This window comes from Lissotriton helveticus, chromosome 8, assembly GCF_964261635.1.
Source record: "Lissotriton helveticus chromosome 8, aLisHel1.1, whole genome shotgun sequence".
NCBI classification, from domain to species: Eukaryota; Metazoa; Chordata; class Amphibia; order Caudata; family Salamandridae; genus Lissotriton; species Lissotriton helveticus.
In genome coordinates, this window is record NC_136069.1 from 1,292,009,011 (window position 1) to 1,292,021,692 (window position 12,682).

At 40.1% G+C, this 12,682-nt stretch overlaps 1 pseudogene; it reads left to right on the top strand.

Moving 5' to 3' along the window:
- The first annotated feature begins 9,021 nt into the window (after positions 1 to 9,021).
- On the top strand, positions 9,022 to 9,859 carry LOC144773882 (NADH dehydrogenase [ubiquinone] 1 alpha subcomplex subunit 10, mitochondrial pseudogene; annotated as a pseudogene).
- The last annotated feature ends 2,823 nt before the right edge of the window (positions 9,860 to 12,682 follow it).

The following is a 12,682-nucleotide window of genomic DNA, read 5'->3' on the forward strand; positions in this document are numbered from 1 at the left end:
GTGGTGCTAAAATGTGTGACAGGAGAAAATATTCGCTCGGTCAATCAGAATCAAATAATTTTTGGATTTTGTAGACACAGAGGATCTGCAGACCAGTACCATAGATCCTCCGTGACTAATCGATCAAGCTAGCTCTTACTTTCTCTGAGGGTTAACCACTTCATGCCCTGCTCGACCACCTTTTTACAATGCAACAAAATAAACAAAAGCACAATCCTCAAGTCAAGATCTAACTTTGTGCCAAGTTTGGTGTAATTCCATTCAGCCGCTTTTTCAAATCAATGAGTAGTTGTTGCTATGGGAGTCAAAATGGGAAATTGCACCTTTGGGGACCCCACCAAACTGCACCTTTGGGGACTCCACCCCTCCCCTTTTTCTTTGCCCCCGCTTTATGGGTTTGGGTAAACCTTTCTATGAAGGACCCTAAGTGGATTCATTTTATTTTTGGAAAGTTTCATATTGATTTGTTAAATGTCGCTAAAGATATTAACAACACAAAAAATGCCTGTCCTATAGAAACTCACAGCCAATTTAATATTTATATATTTTTGGGTTTCTTTATGATTTGAGTAGCATTTTAAATATGCATGACAATTGGCAGGCATTTAGAATGTTCAACTGACTGTTGGCATAATCAACGTTGTGCTGATTCATCAAGGGAGAGTACATTTGCAAGGGTGTCCATTAAGGGTTCATTTACCAATAAGTGTGATACTGTTTCAGGAATCAGGATTACAGCATCAAACAAGGCAAGCTGTTAGCATATTTGTTTTCTATTGCCATTTCCAATTATAATGTGAGATCTGCATGAAATCTGGAAGACTCTTATCATGTCCAGCTTACTCGTAATAAATTACGTTTCAAATTGGCAGGATCCCTAACAGGCTGTTAGGTAGTTGAGCCCAATGCGGAAATCTCAGAATTCCAGCACATGTGACAAAGAGCCAAAGTTAAAGCAGGGTCACAAATTATTTTATTTGCTAATATGTTTTTGCTGTATCGTAGACTGGTTGGAAATTTGTCAGCACATTCCCATCTTTACCTTAGATTGATGGTGCTCTATGGACCAAGGAGTGGGGGGTCACCTCATGCTCTGCTCCTGTTTTCCTGCACAGAACAGCCAACAATACTCTTGTTCAAATTTTTGAAAATACATGGAAGTTTATTGCTCCGATATCTCCACTCTTTCCTTCAAGAAGGAATTTGCAATGTCACCTCTGCTTGAAGTCACTTTACAGGTGTTGCATTTAAGGGAAAGCATGAGTTCAGAAAACGTCCTTTCTCTGGCCTGCTCAACTGAACCTCAGAAAACAAAACTATCAAGCATGTGTTTGATGAATTGCATTTTTAATGGCTCCTGTTAGAAAATAGGCTGGCCTGTTTCTTAGACTTTAAGCTTCCATTGCACACTGAAATACATTCAATGCAACAACAGCTTATGTTTCAGGTTGGTGCTGGATCTAAATATTCCAGTTTCCAAGAAGAACACGGTTAATAACACTGCTTTCTTTATTCAAGTTGCCAAAATATTGGATTCCCTACCTGCAAAAAACAGAGCCATTGAGAACCACACGGACTTTGGAAGAATGGTTAAGACCTGGTTCATCTGACTGTGACCCATCAGATAATCTAAATGATCTTGTTCACAAACACCTGGGCCAACACAAATTGTGGACTGTCTGTCTATAAACAGATACCCCTGTAGTGTCCTTTGAGATCAAGGAAGAACCAAATGAGCGCAATCATTTTTATAAGATCAGGTGAGAAGGCGTACGTAATGGAATGATCACCACAAATTGAAGAGATGGTTCACTCCTTCATATCTTACTTGTCAAACGTGAACAACAGATATTTGAACTTACCACATAAACAGTAACTCACAGATAAAGCTGACTATATAACCAGAAAAGAAAAGGATAATCGTTGCTGGTAATGTTACCTATCAAAGGACTATGTTTCAACATCATTGACAACCAAACAGAACATGAATGATGCTACAAAATGTAGTACCTGCTCATATGTGACAACCATGAATCCTTGTATAATTTTTACATCCTCAGATTGCATGCTACTCCACCAACTTTCTCCCACGATATTCTAATTTCCTGCATGTAAGATTGGACTTGACTTAAAATTTGATGGTTCCCTCTCCTCCTTTCTCTAGATTTGCCCTCTTTTTACACATTCTCCATCCTCTACATGTCTTACATTCAACGGGGCATATTTACAATGCCAATGCAGCAATTTAACCCTGCCGGAGTGTCACTTTTGTGATGCTCCGGAGGTGCAGTGTGCTGGACCATATTTACAAGTCCACTCAAAGCCATCTTGTGAGGCTTTTCATGGCCCTGTAAATATGGATTAAAGCAATGTCTTACTCTGCATGGAAGGAAGTTCCATGAGTGTTGCTGTGGGTGTTCCCACACAATATCCATGGTTTTTGACACTGCCGCAGATTAAAAACATAGCGTAAATTTGGAACAGCGCCAAAACTAACGTCTTCCCAGAGCAGGCATATTGAGGACAAATCTTTACATTTCTCCTCATTTTTTCCTCTTTCCACGTGTCCTGCAGAAAGCACACTTGGAAAGAGGAAAACTCCTCCTTTGATTGTTTTTGTATAGGAAGGTGTTCCTTCCTGCACAAAAACAATCATGCCAACAACACAGACACCCTTGCACCATAGTGCAAGGGTGCGTACGTTAGTAGCTCGGCTGCAGTTTGTGCACCGGCAGAGAGGACAGGAACATAGTATTTTTCCCGGTGTACCTATAATGTTCTAAAACAACTGTGCTTCCAATTGAATTTGGTCACATCCCCCTTTGGGCACACTCTTGTCCTTTGCTAAGGTTGAGAAATTAATTGCCACAACTTTAGTGGTTTCCTTCATTAAATTATTTCTATTGAAATTATTTTCATTTCAAAATTCTTCATTTGCAATAATGATCATTAATATTCATGAAACTCCAATGCATATCGAGCTTTACCAGCTCTTCATCAGGGAGTGAATTCAACAATAAAAGCATTATACACTAGTTTATATGCACTCCTTTATGTCAGCATTTCAAACCTGTATACTTTTAATACATACAACAATGCCTATATGAACAAACTGAATGCCCGTTTTGTGCATGAAAGTGCTCGTAGTGAAAAGTAACGTCGATGTGATGTGTCACATGCTAATAATTCGAGTTGTGAACTCGAGTTTCATACTCACAAGTTCGCAAATTCCATGTCAAAAACCGGGATCTATGCGGGGAAAAGGAGGTGTGTAAACGAAACAGTTCAGAAACAAGTTCACTTGTGAACTTTAAATAACGTTTTTCATCCTATAATGTTAACTGCTAGTTTCATTAAATCCATTTTAAACCTACTCTTTTGCTGTGGCCCTAACAAATACACTCATATTCTAATTAAATGACTCAGCACAAATGTTGTATGAGAATGGCCAAAAGAACTTTGGACGATTTCTGACACAATTTTCCACAACTATATGTGCTGATATGATATTACATTACCGAATCGAGGATTCATTTTATTTGTTAGTGGGTCTGCAACTATTTTAGTAAAACTCTAGTAACATTCATACTTATGTAAATTCCAAAAGCATAGTCCCCTAGATCCATTTGGAGCTGTAATGCATAACTACTCGACATTTTTTCCTCTTCCATTTATGGAAATGTGAATTTTCCTGCCGTGGAATGATGGTAATTATTACTTTGCTACCACTGGCAAATTCAAACTACATTATATGCTGAATGGTATCACTTAGAAATATGAAATCATTAGGATAATAACATGGTAGAAAACGAGTGATTTCTCAGTCCCCCACATTCCTTCTAAAGGAATAGTTTTATTCCATTTCATAAACCTCTCTTAGGATACTGATTTAAAAATAAACACAGGCGAATAAGTCATGTTATGCCTTGTATGAAATTCAAGTCAAATGTATGTGATTTTAGTTATAGAAATAGGTGTTGGGGTCAAACTAATATTTTAAAGGAGCAGTAAAATATGGGAATTTGGTCAATGTCTCCAGTTTACTATCTTCCTTCAAGATGAAATAGTGTTCCCGTCCCGTAAACACCATCCTTTTAACATTTGAATGGTTTGAGTACCAGTCAATATATGTCTCTACGGGTCATATTATCAAGCATGGCGTTAAAATTATCGCTGTATTAGCGGCAGAAAATCGGCGATAATGGGCTTGATAATATGCCGTAGAGAATTCCCATAGAAGCCCAGGTTAACACCAGAACATGGGCTTCTATGGGAATTCTCAAGGCATATTATCAAGTCCATTATCGCCGCTTTAGCTGCAGTTTTCTGCCGATAAAACGGCGATAATTTTAACCCCGTTTCTTGATAATATGCCCCTATATTTATTCGTGTTGGACGAGTGTCATATAAGGAGGCATATGACTGTAGACTTACAAGAAGGTTCTTTTCTATGTCTTCAGCCCTATCACTAGCAAAAGAGTCTGAAACAGGACATCAACTAAGTAGAGTCAAAAGATATATGAGACTTGCACAGTGCCTTAGAAAATGGGTGCTATATAGCAGTAGAATGGATATTAACTTGACCCACTGGGTGCATTGCTGGTAGAATGTGTTGCACTTCTACTGAACTTAGGGCCATATTATCAAAGAGCGGCGATCATATTTTCGCCTCTTCAGCGGCAGGAAACTGCAGCTAAAGCGTCGATAAGGGGCTTGATAGTATGCCCTTGAGAATTCCCATAGAAGTCCAGGTTCACACCAGAACTTGGGCTTCTATGGGAATTCACAAGGGCGTAATATTTAGGCCCACATGCATCAAGCATTTTTGGAGTCGCAAACGGTGCGATTCCTTAAAATCGGCCGTTTGCGATTCCAAAAGTGCTTTTTGGGATGCATGAAGCAATTTTAGAATTCGTAACATTTTTGCGAGTTCTAAAATTGCGATTGCTTTTAAGAAGTCGCAGATGTGCGATTTCTTGAAAGCAATGCATCATTACTTTTCAAAGTGTGATATCGCAATTAGGGTGTCAAATTTACCGAGTGATTGAACCACTCGGTAAATTTGGAAAAAGTGTTTAAAATGCTGAAAATGCTTTTTTTTCAACATTCATGTTACGGACACACATGTCCTTAGGACATGTGTGTGTGAAACATGATGCGAAAAATACATTTCGGGGGTGCATGGGGGATGAAATTTTCAAAGTGCCACTTGCAATTTGCTAATGCCTTCCAATTGACTCCTATGGGCCTTTTGGCCCATAGGAATCAATGGGAATTGCGAAAATTAACTTAAGAATTCGGTATTTATTTGGGATTCGGTAAAAATTGCGATTTTTACCGAATCACAAATGAATACCGAAAATAATGATGCATAGCATTTTGCAATTCTTAATTTGCGATTCGTTATTTTTCGCAAATTAAGAAGTGCAAAATATCTCAATGATGCATGTGCCCCTAAGTCCCTTATTGCTGCTTTAGGGCAGTTTCCTGCCGCTAAAGCGGCCATAAAATTATCGCTGTTCCTTGACAATATGGCCCCTAATTCTTCAATTTCTGGAATATATACTCCATTTACCATTTGAATTTCAGGGAAGGGCTTGTGTTTGCTTCAATTGCATACCTGCACTGTATGCATCAGTTTTAGCGCTTGGAATCTCAAATTTGAGTTATAGTTTTTTAATCTATCGGGTTGGCTATTTTCAGTCAATTCATCTATAATGAAAGTACACTATTCTGTCACTTCTGATTCAGAGTCTGCTGGGTGTCAGGTATCTTTAAGTTTATTCGGGCATAGCTCAGGGCCGGTGCAAACATTTGGATGTGAGAGGTACCGTTAGAAACCAGAGACTCTGCTTTTTCCACTGGTACCCTCCTTAGTGGATTCCTGCTCAAGGATTACTGCAGGAAAGTGATTCCAAGCAAGAATCTACCTAATAGACAGCAGGGAGTTTTGTAAGTGGGAGCAATCTCCAAGCACAGCTAATTGCCAATCACCAACATGCCGTGTTATTCATGCTAGTCCACTTAGAGCAATGTACTCTAATTTGTCCCCCCACTGGGGATCCAACCCCACTAGATGTCATGAATAGATCTTTTGTTTTTAGAAAATAGAATAGGGTAGATTCAGCCCATCATGACATCAGTCTGCACCTCTCATTCCTGAAGCCCAAAAGACTTTCTTATCGCCTGAATGGCAGATTGAGTGCCTTACCCCAAATATTCCACCCAGAGGGACAGAAAGCCAACTAGACACCAAGGATAGTTAAAAAAAAATAGGGGTAGGACCAGTCCATCCGAGCATCTGCCTGCTCCCTACACCCATGGAACCCAAACGGCCTTTGTGTTCTGCAGGAGGCAGAATGAGAGTTTAACACAAATATGGCCAACACAAGAGGGCGGAAACTACACTAGGCAGCATGAATATAAAAAAAAAAAGGGAAAAGAAAGCAAAAAAGAGAATCAAATGGGGTCAGCCCATTGAGGCATAGGGCCGAACACTATTCCTTGTAGACTAAACAATCATACTGCCATCCACTCAAACAGAAATCCACTTGAAAAACAACAAATAAAGTGTCAATTGTGTTATGGTTTAAAACTAAAAAAAACGAAAATTGCTTTTTGTGGTTAGGTCCGTAATCCATAACTTGTAAAATACCAAGAGTTTTCCTTGATTTCATAGCCAAAACTTTGGCTGATGTTAAGAATGACGGACTACAATAAAAAAGGATATGAATTTGTATCTTCATAAGTTAATACACTGAAAGAATTAAAAACTTGAATTAAATAAACAGAAGATGATATGAACTATAATAATTGTGCACATCCAGTGATACCTTATGTCATATGATATAACTCATGTCTATATTTGTATAATGTGTTATATGTTTTTATGCTTGTATATATCTTAATAGTTACTGTTTTATATTCAATGTTATCTGTACCTTTTATGGCACATGATGCCGAAATAAAGATGATGATGGTGATGATGATATAACTCATTTTTATTTGGGTATATATATTTATGTGTGTTATTGTTGCTGTGCATAAACCCCCTTTGATTGGCTGGATAAAGCATTGAGAACATGCTGTGGCAGCCATTACAGGACTCAGGGACATGTTCTCAATTGAAATGCATTGTAGTGAAAACCTGCTTTTGAGGATCACCAAAAGGAGCATACAGAAAGTGTGATAACAGATTTTAATCACAGTATAAATTGTCTGTTAGTGGTGCCGTACTAATTTTAGGAATTGTTGTCTATTCTAAAATGATTTACCCTGTGTGAAATGCTGATCCTCTGCTGGGATTTGATGAACCATGTTTGAGAGAAAACTGGTTTCTCTCATTATTTTCTCATAGAGGTTAGGGAAGGTACTCAAGAAGCTAAAATGAGAGCATATTTTCCACAAATTCACACTATCTTCCAAAGCCATGTGAGAGTAAAGTCTGAGATACTGAGTAAGACATGTATTTCCAAGATCCTCAGCAGCCTGTCACTTGAATCCCAAGTGTTCTACTGTAGCCTGCCACAGTGTTTTAATGAACAACTACAGTGCTAACGCGACTAAAGTATGGCACAACGGAAGCCATATTGATTGAATCAACGCTATAAAATTGAAAATATTTCCTACAAAGGATACTGCAGTAAATGAAGAAATGAGGAAGCTTAATAACGTCTTCCAAGATGGCCACCCTGGGAAAAAGCGCCTAAACGTAGCCCAAATATCACAAAAATAAATCCCTATAATAGAAGTGCGCATAAACCTAAAGTAACTCGTGCGACAAATAATCAGTTTTCATTTGAAGGAAAATCATAAAAATAGGTAACTATGTTAAAAACCCTTTATTTCCTTTGATCCTTTGTTATTGCTATTTTAGTACTCAGAAAATGTATTCTCATTTTAGCTTTCAAGGGCAATAATCATAATTTCTGTGAGAAAAAACCCTTATTTTGTTCATTTCTGAAGGAAATGCTTTAGGTTGTATAATTTAATTCCATCAAGATAAAAGCAGAATGTTAGCACTCTAGTTGTTCATTAGAATATGGTGAGGAGGCAGGGGGCAGATACACAGACTAGGACACAGGAAGGCAGGGGGAATGGAGTGGGGTAGAAGCAGCAAGTAGACCACACCGGGCCTTTGAGAGAGGCATTTGAAGCACCACAAACCATTCAGGGCAGGTGAGCAAAGCAATGGCAGAGCAACTGACAATGCGGGCAGGGGAGGTACTTGAGCAGGGCAGCAAGCCAACCATGCAGGACTGGCAACGGATGCTGTGGCAGCACAATGAATGTTGGAGGGCGTGGCAGTGGCAACCCAACAGACAAAGGAGGGCAGGGGGATGGAGTAGATACACAGACTCGGACAATCGAGGACCGGAGGGTGGTGGCAAGAGTAGCAAGCTGACTACACAGAGCAGTGCATGGATAGTGGCAGCACAAAAGATCATACAGGGCATGTAGGAGGGAAATGACAGTGCAAAAGAAAATGGAGGGCAAGAGGGAGGGGCCGGGGCATGCACATGAACAACAATAGGAGGGAATAGTGGTAGCAAGCTGACCATGCAGGGCACGTGGGGGGGCAAAGGCAGCCGAATGAGCCATGGCAGACAGGAGAGACGGGCAGGGGCATCAACACAGACAATGTAGGGCATGGTAGAGGGTCGCAAGGGCAGCAAACTGAAAAAGCAGGCAAGAGGGACAGTGGTGGCATAATAGATAATGAGGGCAAGAGGGAGGGGAAGGGGCACACCAAGAGACCATGGAGGGTAGGAGAGAAGGAGTAGGGGCACAGCACCAGACAAATGAGTGCAGGGGAGAGTAGTTATGGGCAATAAGAAGACAACACAGGAGCATGGGGATACGGGCATGCACACAGACAACAGAGTAAAGGTGGGTGCTAAGCAGGGGAAGGTGCACCAGGCCGACCATGTAGGGCAGAGGGAGGTGCAATGGCAGCTCAACTGACCACAAATGGCAGAGGGGAAGGTTAGTGGCAGTGATCTCACCTAACATTAAAAAAGTATGCAAAAAACCTTGAATGGGTTCTGCACCCTGGAGAAATTTGATGAGGATCCCAAATGCCTTGATGGCAACTCATACCGGATTCAGTTCTGGATGTACAGTGGCTGTATGATGCAGTACTCAGCCGCTTTGGAACATTTGCTGAGTACAGGGCAAGGTGTGGTATTGGAACAGTCCCCCTTCTGTGACTTTGTGTTCCTTGCACCCTATACTCCAGAATGAGAACATCTGAAAGCAGTATGTTGATCATTACAATGAAGTGAAAGGAACAAGTATTATTGAGTTTTCACCCCCTCACTTAGCTATCCATGTGGATGTTCCCCACACAGAGGTCTACCAGAGCATTCAGGAGAAAGGCTTGCCTGTGGAAAAGAAGATCTCTGTTCACTTCCTGAAGAGCACTGAAAGAACTACAAGACTTCTTTCCTGCCCCCAGATCAGTGAAACTAGTGACGTTTTGCAGTACACTGGCAAGGAAGCCCAGGATATTGAGAAGGTCCTTGAAGACATTGAATATATGAAGTTTGACAAAGGATCATGGCTCCAACAAGACAGTGTGAGTCTGCATGAGATCAAGGTGAGGGCTGAGGATAAAATTGGTGTGGCCGATCTCTTGTTGAACACCCGGTACCCACCAGAAGTGACTATTGGATCGTATGAAAGTGTCAAAGGCTACTATCAATATAAAACGATTCTTGGGAGGAAATGTGCCCTGGGCTACAACGCAAATATCAGTTTGAGGAAAAAGTGCATGGCCCAGAGATACGGATACTGGATATCAATTCCTGGTGTTGTTGGAGGAACGTTTGCTCAAGGCTCTGGAACTTTACAGCCTTGAATTAACAATTGAGGGAGAGGTTGTGATCAGGTGTTCCTCCTTTCCAAACTGATATTAATATTAGAGGATAATTCCTTATTCAAGTAAGCACAATAGTACAAGTTAGTATGAGCGAAGTTAGTTCTTTTTGTTTACCACATTTTTATGATCATTTCACTTGTTTTTAGTTTTTCTTAAAGGAGGTTTCTTTTAGCAAGAATGAACAGCCGACACGTGTTTTGCCCTATGTGGCTAATAGGGCCAGGGTTTTCTCAAGGCTGCATTGGAGAAGAAAGAAGAGAGTGTCAATAAACAGGTACTGGGTTTCCCCTGGGATATGGGGGACACTATCGAGTGAACGAAGTGTTGGTAGCTACAAAAGGGAAAAATTATTGTGTGTGAGGTGAAGAATTTAAACAGAGATGTGTTTGTGAAGGAAGGGGTTTAGTTAAGGAAGGGGTTTAGTTAAGCCACATTTATAAAGGATGAAGTCAACCTAGCCTGAACTACAATTTGTAGAGACATGCTTAGATTCCAGAGAGAAAAAAGTGATTGGAGAGGAAAAAAGGATAAGAAAAAAGAGTAAGAAAAAAGGGAAAGAAAAAGGACTGGTGCTGGCAGACATGAGTTTAGCAATTGAGTGGGAATAGTAAAAGAGTTAGCGTGGTGAGACGAATGTTGCGCTAGAATATTCGATAGATCCTCATTGTACGAAAGTGAATATATAGCCATTTAAGTACCGAGTGAGGTCATCATGACCCGGAAGTAAAGTAACTGACGTCACTGGAAAAGGGAGTTTACAAGTGAAAGTGCTAGACAGCAAATATTGTCACCAAACACGTTATTAGTGGCAAAAGGTGCAGATTTGGTCTGAAAACAAGTTGATGCGGCTAAAGGGGTCAATTGCCGTTTATATATACACAGAAGTTGAACAAATCGTCAAAGGAGGTAAAGGCAGGTAGAGCATGTAACGCCGCCGCCATATTGGAAAGGTAGTTACCAACGGTAAAGATCGAAGCTCAAGTCTAATCAGAATTGTGTTTCCAGGATTAATGAGGTATTGCTGAGAAATATCTGTGACATTTTAAAAGCAAATTTGTACAACTGAGGAGGTATTTTGCAGATTATGTCCGGGAGGGTTGAAGCAATGGTTGGAGGGAAGAAGTCCAAAATAGAACATATGGACATACGTTGGAATAATTATTAACAAGAGCAAAGACGGGGAAATCAGACAAAAAAAATGTGTCTAATCAAATTTTAGTGTGGAAGGTTAATACAGTGTTTGCGAGACATCTCTAATGGCGTCTGCAGACATGATGCTATTCTTGTGAATTTGTTTAAGTAAGAGAGAACTTCGATATGCAGAGACCAATAAGGAACTATTGCGTACAAGTGAGTCTTAAAGTAAGTTGTTGGTTTTTCAGAGGAGTATACAGAGATCTTGCAAGTTGAAAAAGTGCTAGGTCGATGTAAAGTTAGATGGGTAGTTACATACTAGCAAAGTAATATAATGGCTAAGATCAAAAAGGGGGTCTAACTTGTGTTGTTCTAGACTTATACTAACATAATAGCTTAGCTTGTGACAACCTGTATTCCAAAGCAAAATATAAAAACAAAGGACAATATGATCAAAGCAGAAGTCCCAAAGTCAGGCATTTTAAGATGTAGAATGAGGCATTGTAGAAAAGCCAGAAAAAGTTTAATTGAGCTTAGGTGTGATGTTAAGTTATTGGTGATATGTTGATGAGTTTAGCCATAATAGGGATATCATGTGTGACCTGAAGATGGTTAGCCTTTTCCTGCATATAGAATTACAAATTTGTCAGGATTTTTAAACACACACATTTTTTAGACAGATACACTTCTTATAGTTCATTGCGAGGTTGAAGGTTTGGGCAGGCATGGTGGCATGTTCGTAGGTGGACTTCTGGCCAGCTTGTTGGTTTTAAACTTTGTCTAAAGCCAGTGATGCCACTTATTATTCAAAATTCAGGCCTTTTTCCACAGTTTGCAGGCCTATAATAAGTACACTTTCCTCCTTGTTCAGGCGTTGCTCCAGGTTTCCGCCTCGTTTATGATGTTTCAGTTTTTTGAAGCCAATGAAGTTGAAGTTGCGCTGATGGTGATGATGTGTCAGAAAGTGTTCCACCAGAGGTTGTCTAGTGTCTGACTTGTGGATGTTTCAATAGTGCTCTTGTATAGGGATTATCAGAGGCCTAATGGTGCTGCCAATGTAGTGTAGATCACACGAGCATGAGATAAGGTAGATTACATTGGTGCTTTCACAGTTGATAACATCGTTTATCTTATGCAGTTTCCCATTGGTAGTGACTTCTTTTGTTCTTGATTTCCCCAGTTAACATATTGAGCAGTTTGAGCAAGTGTAAAAGCCTTTAGGTTGTGGTAAAAGATTAATGGCATCCAAGTTTATTTCCAGGAAAGATGGGCATAGTATGTCTCGCAAGTTCCTAATTCTGGAAAAGCTAAGCTGTGGTTTGTCATGTAGCACTTTGGATATCGTAGGGTTCTCTTTCAGAAAATGCCAATTGTTGTTCAGGGTTTTTCGGATATAATGGTGCCCGTTATTGTATTGCGTGCTGAATCTAATTACTGCTCTGCTTTGTCCTGTACGATTGTTGTGTAACAACTGATGTTGTTCTGTGTTATCAAACCTCCTCTGAGCTTTGTTTAAAGCCTGTGTTTTGTACCCTCGTTGTTTGAGGCGTTGAGTGATATCATTGGAGTTTTCTGTATAGTCTTCTTTTGAACTTCAATTCATGCGGGCACGACGGTATTCACCTGCTGGGATATTTGTAATAGTGTGATTTGGATGGCTGCTGGATG